The following is a 12,177-nucleotide window of genomic DNA, read 5'->3' on the forward strand; positions in this document are numbered from 1 at the left end:
TTTTTGCGCATGAAAGCTGTTTGTGAAATTCTAGTCATTCGAGACTTTCACGCAAAAATTCACGTCATGGGAGGGGGTTCTGCGACTCCGCTCGCTTCCTGTAATCATGTCACTACTAGATTAAGCTCCTGATTGTTAACACGCCGATTTTCCGCCAAAGTTCAGATTTTTCAAATTGCGGGTTTCCCATGGCAACGCTCAATTTGCTGCAATTTGCGTCATTCGCACAATCTAGATGCGAATGAGGTGGATTCATGTCTACCGCGCTAAACACGCGTTAACATTGAAATCATTCACGCTTGGCGCCTCTACCGCGGCTGGTGTGAACGCAGTGTAAAGACCAAAGTATGGTCAGTTTTTTACGTGTATGGGAGAGTCCGCAATTTTCGTTTGCACGTACATAATAAACAGACTACACTCCCAGTAAACATCTTTCCATGCTTTCCAAAAAAAAAAAAAAAAAATTAGCGAAGAAATTCACTCTAGGCCCTTTAGTCATGAATTTTTTTACCAAAATATGTAATTAAATGTATACATTTGGCAGACACTTTTATCAAAAACAACTTGCATTGTATTACAAGCTATACATTTTATCGGTATATATGTACCCTGGGATTAAACCTGTGACCTTGTGTGCTGCTACTTAATGGTATTCCTACTGAGGAACACCATTTCCAAAAGTTCCAGAAAGCTAAAGAAGTTTCTGTGCTTCACTTAGCTTCACTGTAGCTTCTAGTTCTTTATCTATAAATTCACAATGATGCCTCCACAAATGAAGATACAACACTTACAGAGCTCCTACTGACCACTTCAAGGGCATGTCTGGTCTTTATGATCGTTTCCATATTGGATTTATGAAAGAGGGGCCCTGCTGCGGCCCAGCCAAAGCTCACAGGGGTCAAGGTGCCGAGAGCAGTCTGCAGGCACTAGTAAGAAATGTCCTTCACTTCTTCATCCTGACCCTTTTATCACGAAAGGGAATCTTTGACTGTTATTATCTCTCTAGGTCTAGTACATCACTGATAATAGCATGATCCTCCTTTATGCAGTTTATTAAAGGAGTCTTGCCGTGTATGGCTGTACCATCACATTCCTGCACTTTTTAACTTCCCTTTTTTTGTATTTTGCCTGAAGCGTTCAGGGTAAAGCATGCGGAGAGCGAAAATGTTCTTTAACGACACAACATACCGGACTAATGGACTTCAATTCCTTGGGATCCTTCTGTCTGTATAACGAACTTCTTAAAAAAATAGACCATTTGGATGTGCCACAATCATTCATTTGACATGTGTTTCTCTTCATACTTGTAGGATTTGCTGAATTGAACTGGCCCAAACGACATTTTGAGAGGGAAAAGCTTTTGGTTAAAAAAGCTTGTGCTTTTGATGGATGAAGACAACTGTTGACAGTAACTTCACAAGGCACTGCAAAACTTTGGTTTGAAAATGAGAGAATAGCAGTGGTCTGACTTGGGATGGATTTCAATGGATTTTTTGTTCTGGAGTGGACAACTACTGTGCAAATCTATCCCATTTTTGGTTTTTACTCTCATCTTAACATGCTGCTCTTGTCAATCGAATAATCTCAGTAGGTATTCAGACCGCATTTCACTCACACCAGGTTTGTGTGTGTACATTTACCTCCATACAATTCTTAAAAAACGAATTTCCCTTTAACATTAATGTTACCCCCATTCAGAGCCTTTTGTGTGACAGTAGTAAAACGCACTAATATCTTTTTTCATTACATCATTACTATAACAAAATTTCTGCCCTGGTGCTAATCGCTTGAAAGACTGTTGCGGAGAGGCCATCGTTGGGTGGATGAGGGGTGTAGTTAAGCAGAAACATAAAAGAAGAGAAGCTGAAGGAGGTCAGGCTCATCACAGGCTTAGCATTGCCTTCAAAGATGACTGGGACAGGTGGCAGCTCCAGACAATCTCACTTTGCAGAGAAGCATCCTCGTAGAAGGAGATAAGGGACCCCTTCATCCATCCCCCCTCTTCCTCCACTTCTCCCACCACCTCCCCCCGCTCTCCTCACCTCTCCTCTCCCACTGGAAGCTCCGTGCTGGAACCTCTTTGATGTGCGTGAAGCGGGATGAGACCGGCTGTGTCTGAGGCGCAGGACGGTTCAGCGGAGGTCTCTGAGGTGCCTGCTACTATCCCTTCTCATTAAGGCAGTGGGTCCGGGTTAATCAGCTTTAAAGTTTACACACATACGCTTTTGTCTGCCAGCCCCGGCCAGCCACCCCAGGGCACCACCTGCTTGATAAAGAGGCGTGGAGGGAGAGCGAAAGATGGAGAGTGAAAGAGAAAGAGAGAGACAGTGTGGCGGCACCAACTTCCCTCCTTCATGAGGGCTCAAGTCAAGAATTCCCTGTTAGGTCCATGAGCCAGTTTTTAGTTTATAAAAGTAAATAAGTTTATCTTTAAAACATATGCACCTTGTAACTCTCAATTCCCCTATGCTATATCCAACTATAAAAAAGAAGTAATATTTACAATGTATATCTATAGTAAAATACTGTTCAAGAAATCTTCAGAGAACCTTTTATCTTTGCGCTTACATAAGGTCTGGTCTCTTGTTGGGACCCGTATCACTCACAGGATGAGGATGTGTCGGGGATTATTTAGGAAGCATTAGTTAGGTGGGACAGAATAAATGGATTACAACTCCTGCTTGTTTTTTGGGCCATAACTCTCAGGGTGCCAAGAGGGATAAGAGCCGTGCCGAGGGATGGAGGGAAGCACAGAACGCGGATGTGTAAACAAAGGAGAACGAATAACAAATGTGAAAACTGAAAAGGCAGGAAGTTGTGCCGATTTATCTCCTCTTGAAACACGTCACCAAATCGCAAAACATCAGCCGGTGAGACAGAAGCTAATGTTATCGTATATTTAGAGAGTGCAAGACAGAAATGAAGGTGGCTGGTGGGTTTAATACAAGAAGAAGTAAGAAACTGAGGGAGGAAACGGTGAGAAATGAGTGAGACAAATAGAGCCAGATAGATGAAGGTCTCAATGTGCCCTGAGGTGCTGACCCTTATCTACCTCTACAACCTGACCATGATTACACTGATACAGACTGTCCATGTCTCACTCCTGACTGCTGCTCTCTTGGTTAAAAGAGGCACGGGGGATTTTTGCCATACTCCTTAATTTATCCCGCTGTGGGATGTTCAAAAATCAATATAAGAAATCTCTTCTGTGATTAGCTGTGTATTTGATAAAGCAGCAATTAGAGCAGTTTTCTCATAACTTTAAACGGGTTTGTCGAAATAAGAATCATGAATTTCTACTCCTACACTCTTAAAAATAAAGATCCTAGTAAAGGGTTTTCACTTATTTTGGTTCCATTAAGAGCCTTCCATTCAAAGGTTTTTAAATACACCATTATTTTCTTATGTTTTTTTTTTATAATCTGTGGATACCTTTTCCACTACAAGGAACCTTTTTTGTGACATACAGCCAGACAAAGAACCTTCTTGGAACTTTTTTAAAGAGAATATTATTTTGAAGTTCGCATTAAATGTTAATCAAATATGAAATAAAGCATATGTTGCGTGCTGTCAGAGGGAGGGCTCTGAGCTCTGAATATTAGCCTGAACCCAGGCTACCTTCATGGGATAAATATTCCAGCTGAGAGTGAGGCGATGTGGTGGAGGAGGGATGCTGTGCAAAAAACTGTCATGGGATAGAGGTGAAGGATGGCTATATATAGAGATCTCAGTTTGCACTGATTAGTTGGATTACATGACCATGCTTTTCCCAAAATTAGTAACATTTACATAAACTTCATATGCCATATACACGCATATTGTTGTTTTTCACATAGTTCCTACATTCATGCAAGGAATAGAACAAGATATGTGAAGTTTTTAAATACTGTATAGTGGTTCTCAAACTGGGATGGATGGATGGGTGGGTAGTTGGTTGGTTGGTTGGATGGATGGACAGATGGATGGTTGGTTGGTTGGTTGGTTGGTTGGATAGATAGATGTTAGAAGAATGGATGGATGGATAGATAGATGGATGGTTGGATGGATGGATGGATGAAAGGTTGGATGGATGTTAGATGGAAGGATGGTTGGTTGGATGGAGTTTTGGTTGGATGGAAGGATGGTTGGATGGATGGTTGAATGGATGGACGGTTGGATGGATGGATGGATGGATGGACGGACGTATGGATGGAAGGACGGTTGGTTGGATGGAAGGAATGAATGAATGAAGGAAGGAAGGATGGATGGATGGATGGATGGATGGAAGGAAGGAAAGAAGGAAGGCTGTATGGATGGATGGGTGGATGGATGGAAGAAAGGAAGGAAAGAAAGAAAGAAAGAAGGATGGATGGATGGAAGGAAGGAAGGAGGGAAGGATGGACGGTTAAATGGATGTGGATGGATGGAAGGATGGTTGATTGGTTGGTTGGTTGGTTGGTTGGAAGATAGATAGCTTCCGCTGTAATACTTGAGCTGCGACCTGGTTGGTTGTTGTGATATTTGTCCCGCCCTTCCTCCACTGTGATTGGACGGCTGTGTGAGAACCGACATTGACGAGCGGAGCTTTTCACCCAAAGTTGAATCTCTTTCAACTCTTGGCACTCAGCCCTGATTGTGGAAAAACCGCAGAGCGCCGGTTTTCAGCGTGGAAAAAATCCACCAGCTGCGGGCTTATTTGACAAATGCCGCGCTTCCATTGGAAGCAATTGAAAACATGCGCCGGCCGCGGGCATAAAAGCTTTGGTGTGCACGACCCCTTAAACATTTTCACATAAGCTTTTTTAAGTACTGAAACTGAACGATGAAGCACAGATAGAGGCAGAAAATACTACAGTTTAACTCAAAACACTTCCTTTACCAACCAAAATATTTGTCCCACCTCCCTTCACCTCCCTCTGTATCATTTAACTTTGTTTCCCATGCCTGCACTCTGCCACCTCAATTCCAGGCACATTCAGCTCTATCAGATAATTTATACAGCTGTAATTAGCCCATTACAGTCACACCAATCAGGAACTATAATTAACAGAATGCACAAAAGTCAACAGCAACTCCCGCAGAGCAGCGCTCAACAGCCCTCATGTGTGTTTACACACGCACGCAGCTGGAACCCGCAGCCCGATGCTGTACAAGGCGCATGCTGCTCGCAATATTCAGTGGCCCTAAGGTACGCTTCACATCACGGGCTTATCAACTGCTTACAAGCATGCACAGGTGTGTATGGGTGTGTGTGCATGTTTGGTTGCTTTGTTATTTCTGGCTCGCTTACCAACGCACACACTCGCATGCAGAGAAGTACTCACTTTTTCATCGACGCGTACGACTCTCACACACATACACACACGGTTAATGTGCGCATTGGCCCCCTCAGTCATCAGCTTTGTGCAGGCGAGCATGTTTGAGGAGTGAGATCATGAGCAAGTGAAGTAGCGTAATGAAATCTGGCAACGCAAAGGGCACACAGACACACAATTCACACAAAGGAAAGCAGCACCACAAACCCATCATATGTTCCACATTACTGTTTCACAAAATCAACACCCTCTCATTTTTTTACTTATGCTAACGTATCACATTCTGCTACATGCCTCGTATAAACATTTTGCCATACATTGAACTTGAACTGAAGTTGCGAGGGCTATCGGTGACACACTGTTGATCGGTAAAGTTTTCCCATTTTGGCTTTGCTTATGACTTTTTAAGTGGCAGAAGATAAGAAGCCTTTATTGTTCTCAAAATCCGATCTGTTGGTTACAATACAATTACCTCTCGATCGGGGATATAACACAACATTAGGCCAATTCCCCTAAGAGCGAGCGTAATGAAACTTCTGGAAAGAGGGAGGGGAAAGAGGAGAAAAAGTAAGTCCTTATAAAACGATTAAGGGAGTGATTTTAGTAAATGCTTCAGGCCGTGTCATCCTCCTAAAATAATAAGCTGTAATTGTGATCATATTCGCTCTCTTTTTCCGTTGAACGAGTGTTTGTGTTCCATCACTAACTAATGAGTCTGGTCAAAGTTTGCCTTTCATCAGCTCTTTCATTAAAACTCTTTATAATCGTGTCTTAATGAATGCGCCGTGAAATAATGGCAGCAAAAATCACCTTCTGCATTATGCATGACGACAAAATGGGATAGTTCAAACGCTGCCACGCTGGACTGGTTGGACCAAAATTTAAGGCATGTTTTTTGTAAAATTGGAAACTTGGAGAAGGGCAATGCTTAGTTGGGATTTTACAGTGTAGTCCTGTTTAGTGGTTGCCAAACGTTTTCTAGATTGTCTTATGTCATTATTGACCTTTGATGAATATCCTTAGAAGCATTGCAGAGGTGTAAGATTAGTCACATCTCTGCCAAGTAATTCTTCTTTGGCTGTGGCTTTAAAGCTATTTATCTTTCACAATAATGCGTTTGGCAGACGCTTTTAACTAAAGCAAACTGCAGTGCATTCGCAGTATACAGGTTATCCTGCCTGATCTTACAGGGATTAGTACGGATTTTATGAGTTGGATAATTCGTATGAATTACTGTAGTATGAAGTGATTAGAGTAAAAACAGAAAAACCCTGCCCCTAACCTCAACATCACAGGGACGGAAACAAATTGAACAAAGACTTACGCTGTCGTACGAATTAATATGAATTAGCCACCTTGTAAAATACATACAAATTGCCATAAGATTGCGTTAATTTATCAGTTTGTGCATTCGCTTGCTGTTTTATTCCAGTAAAACTTTTAATTTTTTAGCAATGTGTTTGTTAAACAGCATAGGATGACATATTTTCTTTCATATATTTTTTTCCATAGACTTTTGGATTATCGCAAAAAAATAAGCTTATTTATTAAGCTCTTTGTTTAATAAAAGTTTATGACACTTACACATTTTGTCCAACAAGTTAATCTTCAAAGATGAATACCAATTTTATGAATTTTGAAGTGTAAGTGCGTTTACTAGAAATATAAAAAGCCAAAAGTTATAAACTTTTGTTAAACACAGAGCTTATTTTGTGCAATAATCCAAAAGTCTATAGGAAAAATTTATGGGCTTTTTTGCAAGAGAACCAGTGTCCCGCTCCAGAAGTTGTCCTACAAAATACATCATCCCTGCGACACTCTATTTTACTGATATATAGACTTTTTAAAGATTTTTGCTCTCCATATGTGAAGTTTTAGCTCAAAATACCATAACGATAATTTATTATAGCATGTTAAAATTGCCACTTTGTAGGTGTAAGGAAAATTTAGCTGTTTTGGGTGTGTCCTTTAAAATTCAAATGAGCTTATCTCTACACCAAATAGCAGTGCCGTGGTTGAGTTTACGAGGGGTGGTGATGGCGCAGTGGATAAGACATGCGCCTTTGGTGTGAGAGACCCCATTGTGTCCCTGAGCAAGACACTTAACCCCTAGTTGCTCCAGAGGCATGTGACCTCTGACATATATAGCAATTGTAAGTTCGCTTTGGATAAAAGCGTCAGCTAATTGAATAAATATAAATGAATAGTGCAGATTAAGAGGAGGTATTACCCCCTTTCTGACATCACAAGGGGAGTCAAATTTTCATTTATCTATTTTTTCTTGCAGAGAAGGATTTACCAAAACAAAGTTTTACTAGGTTGATCTTTTTCACATTTTCTAGGTTAAGAGAAACACTGAAGACCCAATTATAGCACTTAAACATGGAAAAAGTCAGGTGTCCCCTTTAAAGGATTCTCATTTATTGATATTTATGTGTTTTGTCAGCTTTTATTCAAATCGACTTAAAGCTCATTACAAGGCATGTCCATGACTTTACAAAAATACCTTAAGTCAGTATTTACTTACTCTCATGCAAGCCCAGATGTACATGACTTCTTTTTTCAGTTGAAAATGTACCCTTTAAAGGAGCATTTCACCCGTAGAAACATTAATCTTTATTAAAAGTGTGTCATATTTGTTGTCGAAATGTAACATGCATTTAGAATTTGGTGCCTATTTGACCGAGAAAACTCCCTCAAGACGTTGCACTTCCTTCTTTCAGTGATGCAAAATGATGATTTTTACATCATTGAAAGAAGGAAGTGCAACACTGAAATATGTATTTCTCCTGTCTCAGTGACAACTGAGAAAATGATGCATGATCATTCAAAAACATGACTGGGGTTCTAACTATACAAAGCTTTATGCAAATGGGTGAAGTGTCCCTTTAAGTACAAAAGTGCCCCAGTAAAAACTTTTGTACATTTTTTTCAGTGTGCAAATAATTTTGTGAAAATGTCATCATGTCATCTTCTTTTATATGGGACTCAACATGTTAAGGCTCTTAAAAGCACATCCATCCATTATTAAAGAAATCCACATGACTCCAGTTGATTAATATGTAAAGCAGAAAATGATTACTATGATTTTAAACTCCTGTATTTTAGGCTTATGTAGAGAGAGTTTGTATTTTCCATGAACTATTTCTTGAAATACCCATTTAACCAGAGACAATCAGAGTGTTTAGTGTAGCAGCTGCGCTACTGTCAAGCAAAAGGATATAGTTTATTGGAGATATATGTTTCTTTTTTTGGTTACTGTAAACTATACCTTTGCTCCCTGAATGTTTTGAAATGAAGCGACTGGTCCAAGGAAAAATACAAGAGCAGACTTTATTTAGAATACACCAATGTAAACAACAGAGCGAGAGTCAAACAAGCATCTGTCGTTCATGAAGTAAGAGTTTTATTTAACGAGTTGTGATGAAAGAACGGATATGCGATACAGTGAGACTGCAAAGAAAAACTTTGAGATAAAAGTAAAAGTATTGGTGTAGAGATATATGGGGAGGTTGATAAAGTACAGGAAGAAAAGGTTGATGAAGGGCAGAGGAGGAGAGGAGTGTACTGAGAAAGGACAGCGTGGGAGAAGAGTAAGGAGAGCACTAACAGAGTGCAGAGCAGCATGGGAATGATGGTGTGATGCAGTGGATGAAGATGAATTTAGGAATGTAGATCTTCTGAGAAGCAAGAGAAAGGCTGGTGTTGATGTGAGGGATGAACTGAACAATATGAGCGATGGGAAATGGGAATTAAAGGAGTGCTGGATGATGAGAGAAAGAGAGAGAGATATGGTCTGTCTTTAATTCATTTTTAAACTTCTCACCTTGTCTCTGGTAGATGTCAATGCTTGGTCCTATTTTGTAGTTTTCCTGCTTGTGATTTATTTGTTATCTTTGATTCTGTTTATCATAGACCAAAAGATATTTAGACACTTAAAAATGCATTAAATAACAAAAAATGAATTAAGTGACATCTGCAAATAAATTATGCATAAGCTATACTTTACATTTTATGTATATGGCAGACGTTTTTATTCAAGGCGACTTGCGGTGCAATCAAGCTATACATTTATCAGTCCGTAGGTGTTTCTCAATGTCAAGGATACTTCCATGGCAGTACTGGTCCTTCCAAGTCACTTCCTTCAGAGGCTAGGCGAGGCTCCTCTTTAGTATTCGGAGAACACGTAAATGGAACAAGCTAGCAAGTGCGCGTCATTGGAAAGTTCTGCTGCGCGCATAGGATTGTGGGTGATTTGAGAGCGTGAAGGCTACACATATGCATCCTTTCCTGTATATGGGATATTTTTCGAATGAAGGACTCAGTCCTTGGTTGAAATTCTGAGGATCCTCGACATATGAACAGTCCTTAGACGGATGTCGATGACGTAGCATCCTCGAAATTCTGGCTTCCTAGGATCTTTCCTTGACATTGAGAAACACCTTGTGTGTTCCCTGGGGTTCGAATTCCTGACCTTTGCGTTGCTAGCGCAAGGCTTTACCAATTTCGCTACACGAACTGATTCAATATCTTGCCTTAGCCATTGTTGCCGTTACCTTTAACCAACTGGTGCCAAGAAGTCTAATGCGGCTTTCACATAGGACGTGGTGTGCGCTATGAAACCCATTCATTTCAATGGCTTGCACCGCACAAGGGCGGTTTTTTATTGCGTCGAGCCAAGTGCGACCGTAACTTGCGCTCACGCCGCAGTCAAAGTTCAAAATAGTTTAACTTTTACGCTGCGCTCTGTGACGATTACCCGCGCGGTCAATAGAAACAGGCATCCAAACAAGCAAAATGGACGAAAAGCTTATACTCAGAATTCCCGGAGCTTTATAATACAAGTTTATGCTCATACAGAGACATTGGAAGGAAAGCCGTGTCATGGAAACACGTAGCAATTCAAGTTGGCATGTCAGGTGTGTTTTAAGTCAAGTAGCTTGTTGTAAGTAGGCAGCTTAAGTTATGTGAAATGGAGACGGGCAACATCAGTCTCTGCGTTCCTCATCGACTATTTAACGCAAATATAAACACAAATATAGTAATTTATTAAAAACCCCGCCTACTTTGGTCTGGCCATCAGAGCACAAATCGCTTGGCTGCGCTGAACACAGCGGCGAGCACAGCGCACACTGCATCCTATGTGAAAGCCACATAAGGCCCTGTCCCAAATGGCACCCTAAAGACCCCTTTCTCCCTTCAAGTCTCCATTTTTGTGATATAACGGCACTTTGACTGTCAGAAAGAAGTGCTGCGAAGCCTGCACAGATTCGGGCTCAAGAAAAGGGCACATATCAGCTGAAGGGGGCACACATGAGCACCATTTTCAAACCTAAAATGACAAATGGGACACCCTATGGTTTTGTGGACTTAACGGACATAGCACGTGGCGGACATTGTGAGTCAACAAGACTGCGAGTTCGCCATTTGGGATGGATCCTTTGTTGTTTGACAGCCATAAAAAACTTTTTTTATTTAATTTTAAACAAAAGACATGACAAAAGTCATTTTTGTATAGAGTGATTGCACTATTTTCACACAATAAATGCCAATTGTCTTAATATTTTGTTGTCTTATGTAAGAACAAGTGTGGTTTAAGTCTCTTAATAATTTCACACATTAAAATAATTGCTTTATACTTAGGTATTCAGGGATTTCGAAAATCTCAAGAATACTCTACAGCTTCCTAATGCATCAATTTTGATGGTATCAAGTGTGATTTTTCTCAAGGACTTACATTAGAATGAGAGCTGTGGTACTTGCTGTTTCACCAATTAGGTTTGTGATTGGTGTCATTTGGTGTGAGAAACTGTAACGGCCCCTAATGTAAGGTGAGGAATGAGGTAAAGCAGGGCTGAACAAAATGCTCGCAGTACGGCCGCCTGGTGTTAGCGCTGTGCTTGGCAGCTTGTACATCACAGGATTAAGCCCAGATGTTGGGCATTGGTCCCCGGGCACGGCTCTTAAACACCTTGGCAAACATACGGCAGATGTTTACAAGCTAAAAACACATCCGCCTCTGCACCTCACCAGGTTACGATGCCAGTGCTCACTTCATCTTTTACCTTGTGTTTATCTTGTATGCCTTTCACAATTAAAAAATGAAATATAATGTAAATCATATATAATAATCTTTCTTACCCCATTCAATACTATTGTCATGATTTTACATTTGGATACAACCTTAAAACTACAGTAACTCCAAATCATTGTTTTGGTTTATTTTACTGCACCTCTCTTTTACAGTATTTTACTTATAATTACTCTATAATTTAATTGTACATGACCCTTTGAATAAAAACATACCAATTTTGCAAATATACCTTTAAGATTCTACAGTGTATAAAAATTAAGACTTTTTTTGTATATGAGATGTGTATATAAACTGACCTTTTAGCCTCATGTCCCTAAAGTCTTAAAGTTTATTTTCTCAAATATTTAGACTAGACTAAATATGCATATTACGTTTGAACTCAAAAACATTTTAAAGAAAACATTTTGACATGCAAAGAACGATTATGCTATTTTGTGCCATTTTTATCAGATCTAAATAAAAGCTGTTTTTGGGATCTGATTTTATCCCAGTGTTTTTAAAAGTTTTATCTGTGGGGGTTTTTAAGTCCTCCCACTTCTGTATGAAAGTTGTGACGAATCATTTTTTGTATCCGTGAAGCTTGTTAAAACAGAGCGGAGCATGCAATCTAAGACTGCACATGTAAACACAAGCACATGTGGGATACATTTTACAGAAAATCTGCTCAGAAAAGGTTGTCATTGCCGATTATCCTTGAGCAACTGTGTGAGTGCGTTGACATGTTTATGACTGTTTTTAGTTAGGGCTGTGATTTTACTGATATTGCAGTTTCAAAATCGTACTCCGTGC

At 40.1% G+C, this 12,177-nt stretch overlaps 1 protein-coding gene across 3 annotated transcripts in view; it reads left to right on the forward strand.

The window, feature by feature from the left end:
• gli3 (GLI family zinc finger 3) overlaps positions 1-12,177 on the forward strand; it is a 165,669-nt gene that overhangs the window by 67,285 nt on the left and 86,207 nt on the right. The gene's annotated exons all lie outside the window — the stretch shown is intronic.

Source organism: Paramisgurnus dabryanus, chromosome 22, assembly GCF_030506205.2.
Source record: "Paramisgurnus dabryanus chromosome 22, PD_genome_1.1, whole genome shotgun sequence".
Classification (NCBI taxonomy): Eukaryota; Metazoa; Chordata; class Actinopteri; order Cypriniformes; family Cobitidae; genus Paramisgurnus; species Paramisgurnus dabryanus.